The sequence below is a fragment of the Solea solea genome, chromosome 7 (genome assembly GCF_958295425.1).
Source record: "Solea solea chromosome 7, fSolSol10.1, whole genome shotgun sequence".
Lineage (NCBI taxonomy): Eukaryota > Metazoa > Chordata > Actinopteri > Pleuronectiformes > Soleidae > Solea > Solea solea.
In genome coordinates this window covers 19,918,956-19,934,123 of record NC_081140.1, presented here as the reverse complement: position 1 = coordinate 19,934,123, position 15,168 = coordinate 19,918,956, and the positions used below count along the sequence as shown (strand labels likewise).

The following is a 15,168-nucleotide window of genomic DNA, read 5'->3' as shown; positions in this document are numbered from 1 at the left end:
TTGGCTAATGTGTATGTTTAGCGCGAGGTGATATGATGATGGTGTGAGACAGTAGGCAGGAGAATTGTTGTGTTTGTAATACACAACAACTCTCAGTTTTCTATAATACTGAACATGGCCACTTTTTGTTATAATAATATAAGCAGAAGCATAAATCTCTTAAATCATAAAACTCTCTTTTTTTTTACGAAGAAAGTGTTTTTAGAGACTAAGTTAAAGTTATTCCGACGATGCAAAATCATCCATGTCCTCATCACAGTGCATCTTAGATTTGGGAAAATATTATATTTGTTAAAGTTAAAGTTGAGAAATGATTCTGTGTAGTGGAAACCTGAATTCAGATGCTTCCTGACTAATTTGTGGAGAGCAGAGCAGATGACACTACGGGGAGAAGCTTAAAGGAGGGCAGCGGACTTCTGATCCTCTTAATCCATCTGGTTAAGGATTTGAACATCTCTCAGTCCTCTCAGTCTCACTCTCCTTACCTCTAGGTTTGCATTGCTGTAAGACCTGCATTTATGAATTAAGCCCGAGCAGAGGTGACTCATGCACTGGCAGCTTATCTCTTGTTTGTGTGGCTGGAAACAGCTTAGGTTGCACCTGCACGGCCCGTGGACATGACACCTATTCAGCGCTGTGGCTCAGATTCGCTTTATCTCTTTATTCCTGGAGGTGGAGCTGAAAGGAACGAAGTCCTGTTTTCTGAAACCTTTACATCGTATACGTATTCAAGGTCCTTAATCTGTGTGGGACTGATCAGTATGCATCCACACCAGTCTTACAGTTCCTATTCATGTCACTGCAGTGCACGTGAATCTAATATTTTCCAAGCGCCACTACATTTGGCCTCTGAAAGAACAGAAAAGCGGGTTATAAGAGCTTTAGTTCAGTTGTGATTCTGCACCACCAGTGTCAGAGTTTCATTCGTGTGTGGATATGATTTTGTTCATTACTTGGATTAAGGGCACTCTGTCATACACTGTGAAACCTGGATAAAGTGCTCCATCCCTTCTATTAGAGACATTTTATGCCAAAGAGAAGGAGGTAACAAAGCCATGTATGACGGTTAAGTGCGCTGTGGGCGTGCAGTAATGACAACATGTCATATTCAGAGACTTGCTGGGATTCCCTCATAGATCTTTGTAACAAGCTTCAGATATTGAGGAAAACGTGTCCATAAATATGTTGTTGTCGTCTCAAAATAACTTACTCCTAATGCTGCAATGGACACATTTAGTCTTAAATGAGTCATTATGATCTTGAAAGTGTTTGCACAGTTTCAGGCTGATGGGAAATTACCGCCTACATTTATATTGATTCCCCTATAAATCTTGCTTTCACGATGGTATTGTCTTTCCACTGAGATGTTTGTTTTTCTTATTTTAGTGAATGCATGAGCTCTAGAGTGGCGGTGCTGTACTTTTAGACGACCAAATGATCAGTAATTGGTATTTAAATGGTCCAGGTGAAAGGACTAATGTGGACTGTGAGTGACTGAGGTCACAGGGTGATGTCATCGCTGTCACACGGAGCAGGGTGAGCAGAAAACGGTCGTAAGTGTGGCTACACTTCACGAAACATGACTTAGCATAATCAAGGTTATCAAAAGAAATCAAAAATCTGTGTGCCCACGTGTCAGGGACATACTCTATAATGTCAGCTTTTCAAAGTGTAAAACAGCAGTCAAGGTGTAACTGCAGAGAATATGTATCACACAACGTTCATTTGTAAAGAAAAAAAGATGAATTTCCTGCAATTTACTGATTATTGCTCAAAGACCGCAAGGGAAGCTCAGCGTCTTCTAAAATGTGGTCAAATATGAACTGTTTTCTAGCGCACGTTAGTCCACATGATTAGCACGTGTCACCAGTTCATTCAGAATCAGCTGTTTGTCACGGATGACGTAGCGCTTTACTTGATTTTCCTATTCCCGTAGCAGCCTCCGCATTAAAACCACTGACGGCACAGAATAGGTGTTCTTCACTGCGGTGAGCTCGACAGTGATTGGACAAATGCCACACAAACACTACTTCCGGGGAAGCTCGGCTTCTCTGGGAGTCAATAGAGCAGTGGGCAGGTGCTGGGCTTCTGCATGATGATTGGAGTAAGTGTCTGAAAGGCGGAACCAGTTTTTGATTGACAGCGTTGCAAAAACAAACACGACAGCCGAGCCTTTTCTGCCTCAGTCCTGTGTGGATTTTGCGAGGGAAGTCTGTTGACAAATAACTGGTCGTTGAATGTGTGTGTTGCCTGTTTTACATAATTATCGCGTTTCCTTGTTCTAGTTGTTCGTTTGTAGACTTTCATAACTGGGCCTGAAATGAGCTTTGCCTGTTTCAAAGACCAGAAATCACCACTGTTTCATTGGTATTTTGGTCGTTTTATTGTTGGATTTAATGTCAGTGATCGTCCCTCCACCAACGAGTGCTGCAGAAATTGAGCTTTTTTAGACGTCTGTGTCGGCCCCGAGTATTCACTCCACCTGTCACTGTTGTATCATGCCGTATCATGTGACATCCTGTGAAGCTGGCTGATAAAGGCCACAGTTGTCCCTCTGCTTCACTTGGACATCATCATCAGCAGCATCATCAGCAGCAGCAGCATCAGCAGTCGTCGCCTTTTTGTACAGAATGTGAACCTGACAGTTGCTGGAGAGATCGTTCTGAACGTGTCATGAGGCGAAGCAAAACTAATCCAGATTATCCGGACACAGCATAGGACGTCTTTTCCTGTTGTCGAGTCAGTTCTTTATCTCTCTCGTCCTCCGACTGTTCAGCTCTGATCCTTTACCAAATACTGTGGACCTGCGCCACAGCTGAACTATATCCTTTTCATGTGCAGTCAAAATCACAAGACAGAAGGAAATAACAATGTTATAAAGAAAGTTAAAGGCCTGCAGCTATTTTAGCACCGCAGCTCTCAGGGAAACCGGCGTGGGACGTGCATGCGCATGGTTTTATAAATCAGAATATTTATGCGCGTAAGCGTTTCATGTGTTTTGGACTCGGTCCAACTTTTCAGTTGAATCCTGCACACTGGATTATAAATGAGGCCCCTGGCCGGGTGTTTCCATTTAGATTAAGATGCTTTCAAAGGTCTGTGGGTGAAAAATGTGATTTACTCTTAACCCATCCAACACTTTCACAGTTGTAAAGAATTGGTAAGTGAATGATGGCTGTATTCCATTTAGCTGCTTCTGTTTTGGGGCCCTGCTATTGTTGATGCCCGTCCTCTGGGACACTGGAGTTGAATAGAATATTGTGAAGGGATGTCCCACACGTGCGTTGTCTCTTCATGTCTCCATGATGAAGGACTAATTATGTTTTCAGGATTTGTCTTTCTGTCACTTTTCTCATGAACGCGAGTCTCTCCTGAGGACTCGAGGATGAAAGACATTTTGGCTCAAGAATTAAAGTTATTAAAGCTACTGTCGGTGAAATCCTTCCGCTAAAATCTGTGCTCAACCATCACAAAGAGACGATCCTCTCTGCCCAGTTTAGGTCTTTTGACGTGAATAAATGTCCCCACCTCTTCTTTCATTAAAGCTTTACTGACAACATTTTAAGACTGTAACTTGGGAACATAATATTTCAGCTATAGGACCAACAAGACAGAAGTTCTATATTCATTATACAAAAGACAGAGAGCGAGGAGTAGAAGGAAACTGCTGAGGAAATCATAGTAAAAGAAAAATGGAGGTGGAGATCATCAGAGAATCTCATTAACAAAAGTGATACAGAGAATAAGAGTCACATTTTTATAAAGTGCTCCGAGAGCACAAACCCTAAAGTCCTGATCGGTTTCTGGATCTGTTCCACATTTACAGATAATTGTGTTTCTTATTGTGATTTATGTTTATTTCTTCAGAAATAGCTAAACATGTTATGATTATAAAGCCACCTGCTTTAAATATATAAATAGATTATTTCTAACTCCTCCATCCTGCAAACAAACACACACAAAAACGCAGGTTTTCAGTGTTTTTCTGAGGTGGACTCTGTTGTTCTGTTGCCACACAAATGGGAAAACAACACACTTTCAGTCAGTTACACAAGTGTCTGACGCAGGAAAGTCATGAGATGCCTTTTATAAAAGCAAAACATACACAAGTTGTTTAGGCCCATTTTTTAACCTGCTACCCAAATGATCTCTCAGGAATAAGAAGAAAACAAAGATGATTTACAGGGTATGCATGTGCAGGTTTAGACTAGAGTGTCAAAGGAGCAGCTTTGTAGAATAACTTTCTAATTGTCCTCATTTTCTTCTCAGCTTTTGTCATCACAATGGGACCTCATTTTTCAGGTGTTCTTTTTTTTTTTTTAAGAAACGAAGATGCTGAGCCCGCTTACAGATTACAGCTGAAAGAAGCTGGAGCAATGTGAGAGACAGAGAGTGAGAAGCTGCAGAGGAGGTGATGAAGGTGAAAGGTGTTTAGAGGAGGGTGAGCTGTTTGTTCAGCACTGTTTACTTACCGACTGTCAAGGAATCTCACTCTCCCTGCTGCATCCCTCACTGCTGCATCCCTCACTCCCTCCATAGAATCCTCCAGAGACAGAGATAAAGAGAGAGAACGAGAGAGAGAGATAGCTTTAATAAAACCACAGCATACAAGGAGGAAGATAAAACTAGAGGAAGCACTCGGAGAGCACAACCTTGGTTTCACAGTGTCAATACTTTACACTCAAGAGCATCACCAAGCTATAGGAAGGGAACAAATAAATACAATTTATTTAAAAGTATTACTACAATTCCAAATTTGCTTTTGATAAACAAGACCATCGACAAAAGTCACATCATTTGACATTATTAACAAAAAAATATGAAATACTCTCCTATGTCACTCATTCACCATCATTTAACCATGGTTTCCTCCTTGGGCCGTTGTGTTGCTTAAAATCCAGCAGACAACAATAATAGCACTGGCCTTGGCAAGAGGTAATAACCACAAACACGTCTCACACACTAACACCCTGAGGGTTCTTTTACGCACAACCCTTATAAGAGCAAACCACTGAGTTTCAAGAAAGAAACACAATAACAACAGCGGCAGCAACAACAACAACGCAGTGGCCTCTGGAGCAGGAGAACTGGAGCTTTTCAGGTGGGGAGTTTAGATGTTTCAAGTCATTCCTATAGACAAGATGGAGGGAAGAACATATAGAGAACAAAGGGAAGAAGAAGACACTGCAGAGAGAGAGAGAGAGGGTTTTACTTCCTGCCTCGCTCCAACTCCTCGGTCACAACGCGAGTTCTTACCGATGGGTTGTAATTTGATATATAATATATATATATATGTAAAGGTTATAATCTGCTGTGTGGTTGTAAACTTGAGTTGTTTTTGTAGTGTGTGACACATAGTCGGCAATAACTGTGACGTGAGTGCCCACTGGAACCAGCATGTGACGGGCAGACTCGCTCGAGAAAAGCCTGTTACCTTTGTGATATTCACAATATGCTTTAATGCGTCTTTAGAGGAGCGAAAGTCACAGATTTCTTTCTCTGTTGACTTTGGTGCAAGAGAGTGAGGTGTTTTCAAAGTGACAAAAAGTGTTTATTTTATTTGATGACACTTGGTTTTTCTTGTGTCCCCGCTGGCATTTTACAGAGTGCAACTGTGCACGTTTTAAGCGGATTAATTGTATGCGCGAGTGTCTCATACGATCACACACTGAACTGTGCCTGACAGTTTTTAAGTGTGCAGTGAACCAGTGGAATAAGTAGCTCGTCTCTCTCTCCATCCCGCGTCTGTAATGGGGGTCAGGTGAGGAAAGAGTTACCACACTGGTGCTTCTCCCGTGGTGAAGAGCTTTGAACTCGTGAAAGTTGCTGATGTAATGAGATGTGCAGCGGTTGGACCTGCAGTTATGTTTGTCTTTTACTGAACTAATTGACTCCGAGTGCAGGGGAGATTCCCGACGCCTCAGCAGCCTGAATGTAAAACAGCCCATTAAAATAGACCTCCCTCGCTGCATACCTCCACCTCCATCTGTCGCCCTCTCTGCTTCTTCCTCTTATATTGTCTCTTACTTTTCACTTTGTTTGTTTCTTCCTCTGGTTTGTGTCAAGTTTAGTGTGTTACTTTCTGCTGCGACAGAGTCGACCGGGAACGTGACATTAGGGCCAATTTAAAAAACAGATCAAGTCAACAAGATTAAATTCAAACGCAGCTGTTATCTCTCTCCTGACCCACATTGGCTGCATGCATTAATTAGGGTTGCACATTTCTTGATCCCAGTTAAAAATCAATATTTGCTTAATAATTAACAGTAGATGATTGAAACACGTGTATTTTTCCATCTTTTTTATCTTAGTACAGTGAAGGTGCAACTCTGAGGTCACAGCATTTTACCTCATATATTTAGTTATTTATTTATTTATATCACATAGTTACTCTCCTTCCTCTGCTCCTTGCCTTTGATGTACGTCCTCTGCTGGTAAAACACATAACTGCACAGCATTTGAAGTGTTATTTGTTTGTTTAATTAACCACCTTAACAGTTAACATGTAGTGTGCGCTGATATTTCTGGTGAAACTATCAAGGATTTTATGTGCATCCATTTGCATGAGACTGATGTTTAATTTCATAAATTGTTTTGATGATGTGTATGAGTTTTATCACAAGAGATGTGTGTGTGTGTGTGTGTGTGTGTGTTTGTGGGTTTCAAAGGGATTTATCCAGGAGGAGGGGGAGAAGGAGGAGGAGGGGAGAGATGGCCGACTGGTGATAGAGGCAGTTGCCAGGTGACTGTTGGGGGTTGACTTAGCGACCGGCCACCAAATTACTTTTTTGGAGGAGAGAGAGAGAGAGAAAGCGAGAGAGAGAGAGAGGGAGAGGGAGGGAGCAAAATGGAGCTTAAGATAGCGCCACACTTATCTGCTGTAAGTCATGGGGCAGAGTTGTGAGGGAGGAGCGGGTGAGGACATGTGAGAGGCAGGCAGTGAGCCACTATAAGAAGCTAAAGCAGTTGCACATTAATGGCACCATGAATGAATGAATGGCACAAAATCAGTAGTCAGTAATGGACTAGGATTTAAACCAAAACAAATACCTGGGTTTAGAGCCAACACTGAAGAAGAGAGCGGCGTCAACTCTACCACTTCATTTCTGGACAAACTTGTATCTGTCAGTTTGAGGGTTTGACAAACGTCCAGTTTCTACAGCTCCAAGCTGTGTAATAAAGTGTGATGACAATTTTCCCAACCTTTCAAATCAAAGAAATCTTGAAAAATAATTGCATCCATTCATAATATCGTGGCTCATCAATAAATTAATCAAGGTCAATTAATCGTTACTAGAGCTGCAACTAACGATTATTTTCATAATCGATTAATCTGACGATTGTTTTCTCGATTCATCGTTTGGTCCATAAAATATCAGAAATCCTTAAAAAATGTTGAACGGTGTTCGTCACACCTGGAAATGATGATGTTCTCAAATGCTTACTATGTTATCCAGAGCAAAGAAATGAAGAAAATACTCACATTTTAAAAGCTTAAACAATCGGAAATCTTGTTTTAATCATGAAAAACGCATCGAACCGATGAATCGATTATCCAAATAGTTATTGATTAATTTAGTAATCGATTAATAATCAATTCATCCATTAATTGTTTCAGCTCTAATCATGAAAACTAATCTCGTCTGCAGTCAGAGGCAAAACCACCGCCTGACCTTTGCAGGAGGCTGTAGGTCGTCACACGTCTGTCATCCGTCCACAATCCAATCGTCAATTTATTGGCAGTTATGACCGCCTCTGTGTCACACACACACACACACACACACACACAGATGCACACTATATCTCCTCAACACACGTAAACACAGTTTAGCACCGACATTGATAAATGACGTAAGAGCTTGCACGCTCATTATCTCGCACACACACTCCATCCCACTTCAATGGACAGTTTGGCACTCATTCACACACACACACACACACACACACACACACACACACACACACACACACTGACTGAAAGTGACAGATGGCAGGTTGTTGGACTGAATGCCGCCACGGCAGCGCCGCTTGTGCTGCGTTTCCAAAGACGAGGGGCGTCGCCAGTGGAAATCATTTCACAGCTGGAGCCGAGATTGAGTTCCCTTGTCGTCGGAGTGACAGATAACAAGACCCCAGCAATCAAACCCGACAGTATCAAACGCTGCATTATCAGTCAGAGCTGACAGGGGAAGATGGGCCAATGCGCGGAGGACACAGGACACAAGGACGGGCGATTTCAGAAGAGATGGGACACAAGGAGGCATCGGCGTCTTTGAGCATTTGAGGAGGAGGGTTTATGGAGAAACTACTGTAGGGCTGAAGTCATTTATTGTGAAGTGCAGTTAATTAGATGAGTTAAAAAAACTTTGTGGAGAAGTTGTTTTCTTCTTGTTTTTCTTCCATTTGTTAAATTAATGTCCCGTAATCGCCTCTGTTAATGCAAACTTAGCACTTTCATTTTAGTACTTATTCACCACTTGCTTTCTCTGAGTTTCTCAAGCAGAAATAACATGTTCACTCTTTAATTTGATCATTTTTGGAGGGGAGGGATGATGAGCCTAAACTCTACATAACAACGTCTAATGGAGAGATCATGTGATTAGTCTCAACCTATTTTTTTTGTCCTACATTTAATGGGTTTGTCATATACCGTCTAATACCTAATACTGGTGTACATGTTTACGGGATAAAAATCATGTCACGGCAACACGAGCATGGCTGAAAGATAAACCAGTCTGCAGGATATCGTGTTGCTTTGGTCAATTTGTAAAGAGGTTTCAAACTTTGAAATGAGTGCTTGAGACAGCAGAGGACCAACCACTCAACAAACCTCAATTCCTGAGATAAAGTGGCAAAAACAAATTTGAACAGCAGAACAGGGAAGGTTTATCGGTTTTTTTTTTCAGAGCAAATAAATAAATAAACAATACACAAACAAGGATGAAGTAATATCATGGGAACAGCTAGAGATGCATTCAAGGAACCTCTTAACTCTCATCACTTCTTCAAATACACACATTCACTCCACCTCCCAAAAGCCTGCACACAAACGGAGAAACGCTGCTGTTGCTGCCGCCAACCTGTGGTAAGAGGTACACTTCTAATTGGGTCGTCATCAAATCATTGCAAAAGTTTGGAAATGCACTATAGACACTGGTGCCTTGCAGCACAAAGACCTGGGTTCACGACCTGGTCGGGCATTTTGGTTACCTCCCACAATCATGCAGAGGTTAATTGGACACTGAATGTGAATGTCGTCTCTGCATGTTAGCCCTGTGATGGACTGGCGACTGCTCCAGTGTGTACCCTCCCTTTGGCCCTATGTGAGCTGGGATTGGCTCCAGCAGCCCCCGAGACCCTCATGTGGAGGATAAAGCGGTAGACAATGAATGAATGAATGGATGTTTATGTATTTCTCAATTTTAATTGTTTGTTTAATTCCTCCGTTGTCGCTCTGCAGCAGTTTTAGTGATGTTGTTACAGTGACACAGATCAGAACATGGCAGGGCTCATTTTGCTCATTTCGAGGTCAAACTAAACCACAGTGCTCTGCAAATGAACCCTGAGTATTTGATGAGCAGTATTCTGGACATGGATACTGGATACGATGGATACGATGTCTGCTTGGAGGTTCAGAACCAGCTGGGGTTTTGACTCTGTACTTTTGATGATATCTACCTTATTCCATTGGTTCTTCAGAAGCTCAATTGATATCAAATATCTTGATGCCAAATAGACCTGAAAGTGTGTCTCCACAAACTGTGTCACAATACTGGGACTGCATACTTTGGAGGCTGCATTTCAATTCTGCCTGTGTCGTCTTGATTGTAATGGCCCATTAAGCAGGCTCCTCAAATGTGTCCTTCTGTACACAAACAGAATGGATGGTCAAATCTAGTCATACTACTTTATCCTAGGATTGATTGACTGGTTATGATTTGGTTTTCAAAAAGAGACGCAGCAAGTGATGAGACCAAAGCGACCAAGGAAAACTTTCACAAGTACCAGACCTCAAACAGTACAAAAACAAGGGGTCTTAGAGCACAAGTTTTCATTAAATATTAACATGAGATGAGATGTTAGTGATCTTTTCTGTGCCCAGCTTCTGTTGCTTGGCAACAGCCATAATGGCAGGACAAGCTGGTGACATGATAGACTTTTGACATGGCAGTGTATATCCGTTTTCGTGTCCAGGTGTCACAAAGAACACAGGTTCACTGTGTTCACTAGAGCTGCAACTATTGATTATTTTCATAATCGTTTAATCTGTCGATTATTTTCTCGATTAATCATTTGGTCCATAAAATATCAGAAAACCTTAGAAAATGTTGATCGGTGTCCGTCAAACCTGGATATGATAATGTTCTCAAATGTCTTGTTTTGTTCACAAATCAAAATGATTAACTTTTAATGATGTCTTTGTTATCCAGAGCAAAGAAATGAAGAAAATACTCACATTTAAGAAGCTTAAACAATCGGAAATCTTTTTTAATCATGAAATCATGAAAAAAGCTTCGAACCGATTAATCGATTAATTGTTTCAGCTCTAGTGTCCACACAATGCACAATTGATTGAGTATGAAAGTGTTAAGCTGGACTTCTTTTGAAGTCCCGCTGATATGAGTTGATCATGTTTCCCCTACATGATTATTGACATGAGATTAATAGAACTTCCTGGAAACCTGATTTGATCAGGAAGGCAGCAGCTGCTAATGCAAAGCCCTGAGAGCCATCTCATGTCTCATCACACTGAAACACAGGCTGTTGCTCTGTTGTGGCTTCTTGTTTGTGAAGGTTACTTGTGTTGTAATTCTGCAGCATCATTTGATCCCTCATGTTCTTACTTGCTCAGCGAAAAACCAAACAAGGTAAATCATCTGAAGCATCTGCATTTACATAAAGACGCACACACATATAACACATATGCACACAAACCAAGGGCGCGTATATGTGTAGCTATGTTACTGTGACAAATACTGTGATGCACAAGTACATGCATGAGTGCAAAAATGCATGCGTAAAGCAGATTAGACACACACTCAGTAACATGTGATTGAGTGCACTACTCATTACAATAATCCCTTTGTTACGTGGAGTCAGACCATTCAATTGTGTCTGATAATGTGAAGCCCTGTCGCTTTTGTGCGTGTGTGTGTGTGTGTAATTTTTCACGTGACTGCCATTCATGTGTCGATTGGGATGATTGGCCTTGACTTGCAAAACTAAATTAAAGTGTCAGTCAGACTTTAGGGAAGAGGGGACAGAAGCGACCAATTTTTTTATTTTATTTTATTTTATTTTATTCATAACCAGAGTAAAGAAAGGAATGTGCTGCAGAGAAAATGCTGAGAAGGCAAACAAGAAAGCTGTGAAAGTTTTATTCTTGGAAGTATGTTTGAAACTCTGTCCCTCTGAGTCTAACTCTTCTTTAGCTGTGCACGTTTTCAACTTTCAGCCTTCATGTGTGATGCAGCTTTGTGTTTGTGCCACAGGAGCTGAACCTTTGATTTTGAGGGGAAGGAGAAGAAGAGGAATGAAAGACCTTCCTCACTTTCCTCCTCCTCCTCCTCTGTTTCTCTCTGGTGTGAGATTCAAACCCAGCAGCACTGGTTTGATGTTCTTTGTTCTTGGACCTCCATGCACAGTGTCACAACACACATGTCAACTGCATGAGTGGCAGCCTCTCTGTGATCACAGCTTAGACTGTGTGGCTTCTGTGACATTATATATATATATGTGTGTGTGTTATATATTCTATATATTCTGTTTACTTTTTTGCAAATGCTATAAAGTTGCGTCTTCATTTGTGCCTGAAGTGAAAAAGTAGAACTCAAAGCACGTTTCAACCAAAATAGTAACGTTCAAAGCATTGAGCAGCCATGGCCAAGTGTAAAGGGAACCTGGTTTGTAACCTGAGGGGTTGCCAGTTTGAATCAGGTCAAAGGGCTGGGGTACCCCTGAGCAAGGTACCCAACCCCCATTGCTCCTCAGGTGCCTGGGCGCTGCCGAGTGGCTGCCCACTGCTCTTCACCAGGAAGGTTCCCAGTAGAGGATGGGTTAAAAGCAAAGAAAGAATTTCCCTAAGGGATTAATAAAGTGTAAGAAAAAAAATGAATTGCCCTGCCCTGCTTTTGTGGCCATCCCCTTACCAAAAAAAATACTGTACTTTCGACATCGGTGTCAGAAAAGCCCTTACCTTATTATAAGTGACATTTATTTATTACAACAAATGTTGATTCTACAGAGAATTTACATAATAATGCAATAAACACTGACTGACAGATTAACAGTTGACGATGAGTCAGCATTTCCAACCATATTGTTCCTGTTTTGTTTACATTGATTAAAAAAGAAAAAGAAAACTTCATAAATAAACTCTATCATTGTTTATAGACAATAGAACTATTCAGTTGTTTAAACATTTTGCTAATTGAATCAGAGTTTTTCTTCCTTTACTTAAAGTGCTCGGTCGACTCCTGTGTGTGTGTGTCACTGTGCCACTTAATCTCTTTCTTATAGAGCTCGGGGGCCATGCTATAGCTAATGCTAATCTCACCTCTCAGCCTAAACCCATGCCAGGGCTAATCCATAATGCTAACGGTAATCTGCTCTTGTGTAGCGGGTGCTAATGCTAATCCTGCTGTTACCCGGAGACGTCCGCTGCTGCTGCTGCTCTCTGTGTTCTTGTTTAACCCGCTGTGTCTCACCGCTCCGTATCTCACTTCACCTTGTGTGTTGGACTTTACGTCTGACTACATTCCTGCTAATCCTAATCCAGCCCTTTTTCCTCAGAGCAGAGCACCTAAAAAGTAGATCTTAACCTCATATAAACTTCAGTTTCTCGGCCACTCGACAGTTTTGCTTCAACTGAACATGAAAATGTATTTTATTGTTATTTTTAACTTCCAATTGAGTTATTTCACAGTAAAGGTCCCTTTTACTGACACACTTTTATAAAGCACAGTGGGAATAAAACCATCTACATTCTTTTTGTATTATTCATATTGTAAAAATGGGTCATCTATATCTATACAACTTGCAATCTGCTTCCAGATGAAATTTTCAGAACCATATCAGAAGCATGAATACTTCCACACCTGAATGATCACATGACCATTCACATACACTGCATGCACCAGTGTAAACAGGAAGCCGATTTTAGAAAATACCACGAAGGAGACACAACAAAAGTCTGAGCAGGGATTTCTCTCATGAGACTTGACAATGCTGATCCTGGAGTGTGATGTGGAAACGGACTGTTTTCAATCCACAGCCAGTGCTTTGAGGATTTGGGGCATTTTTTTGTATGAGCATTTGTGAATTAAATTTGCTGATCTGCCCTGTTCTCCATTTATCTGCTGCTTCCTGTCATGTCAGAACTCAAAGCTGTACTGTTGTATTTTAAAGTCATGTCGATTGTGTTATCTCACTCAGTCACACCTCATCACCAGGAATTTGTTGTGTTTTTCTTTGTTTAGCTTTATTATAACCGCTCACTTTTTCTGCATAAATTGTGTTTTCTCTGTGTTCTTCTGTTATGGCCACATTTTATCACCTTGTTTAATTACCTCGCTTGTATTTATTTTATTACCAAACAAATGGAATTAACTAAAATAAACACAGTTGCTTCCCTGCAGGCATTTATTCCAATTAGAGAGGTTTCTTTTTTTTTCAAAAACAATGTATTAGAGAATAAAGAACAGTATACAATGGAAAGCATATAGGATATACTGTATCTATGTTTGTTTACCAGTGCATATAATATGATGTAACTATTCTCCCAAAAGGCAAATAGTCACCTACACTCCACCCACATGGAGTGCACATCAAAGTTAGAGAGAAAAACACCTTGAGGCATCTTGTTTTACTGTATATAACAGACTGTGATGTTTATTGTCTTTCCACGAGTTCACTCTGGGAAGAGATGTCCTGAATTATTTCATAATTTATTACCATACTTCCCTTTTCCTTTCACCCTCCGCGTCAGCTCTACTTAGCAGTTCTCTGCGTTCACGCCAGATGCTGTCGGGGAAGCCGAGGCACAGGGAACACGAGCCGTCAACAGCAGGTTTCAGTGTGTGGGAGGACAGCGTGACGAGGGAAAACAAGTTTCTCAAAGCAGGGAACAGCAAGAGCGTCTTATCTCTTTTCTTTGTTGAGGACACAGGTAGAAATTCAGTGTACAGTACATTTCAGCTGCCCAACGAGAAAACACACACACACACTCTGTTTTTAAGCACATTTTAGATGTGTGCATAAAAAAACCTGAAGAGAAATGCACAAGGTTCCACAAAGTCTTGAAATATCCCATATCATTTTTATACATAAGGGAGGTGGAATAGTTGGTGGGTCACAAATGTATTGTAGATGAAAACAGATCCATTGAATAAGGGATAAGTGACAAATTCCGGGATAAGTCGGAAAAACATGCAGATTTGGGGATTAGGCAAAATGGACACTTGATTGTTTGTCGCTATGTCAGCTGGGATTGGCACCAGCACCCCATGCGACCCTCATGTGGAGGATAAAGTGGTAGCAGATGAATGAATGAATGAATGAATTTGAGCCTTTACAGTATGTCCTTCTTTGACCTCTGTGTCACCTTAAACATAGCTCTGTACTCTGGATTAACTCCCAACATTCGCTCAACAGCAGTGGATGGAAACACATGAATGTTCATTTTCTTTCAATTAATTATTGAAAATTTTGGTCAAATTTGTGATACAAATGGAATCTTACCTTCTGACTCTGGTAGACTAGAATATATCTAATAGAAAAAGGGAAAATGGTCATCAATTTTTCATTCAAATTTAATGAAAGTCTCCTGAAACTGTGCCTACATTAATGTGGATATTGATGGATCCCAAGGTTTGGACAAATACTGAAAAACTGAAATTGTGTTTGGGATTATAGAGCCATATACTGTAACTGTGTGTTTAATTCATACTCTGTTCTGCACGTGTGTGGCTTGACAATGAAACATTTGAGATGTGTTTGTCGTGATTATCAGAACTCAGTTTACACAGTTAAGCAGTAAGTTCACAGCTTCTGTGGGCAAATTTTAAAACTTTACATTGTTTGCTGAGTGTGGCTAACGTTAGCCACGCTAGCAGCAGCAGCAGCAGCAGGCCTGTGCTACATGTGGTGATACACCGAAAGAGAGAGAAG

General features: G+C 41.0%; 1 protein-coding gene across 4 annotated transcripts in view; it reads left to right on the top strand.

The window, feature by feature from the left end:
* Positions 1-15,168, top strand: part of si:cabz01090165.1 (uncharacterized protein LOC100333421 homolog) — a 228,343-nt gene that overhangs the window by 71,442 nt on the left and 141,733 nt on the right. The gene's annotated exons all lie outside the window — the stretch shown is intronic.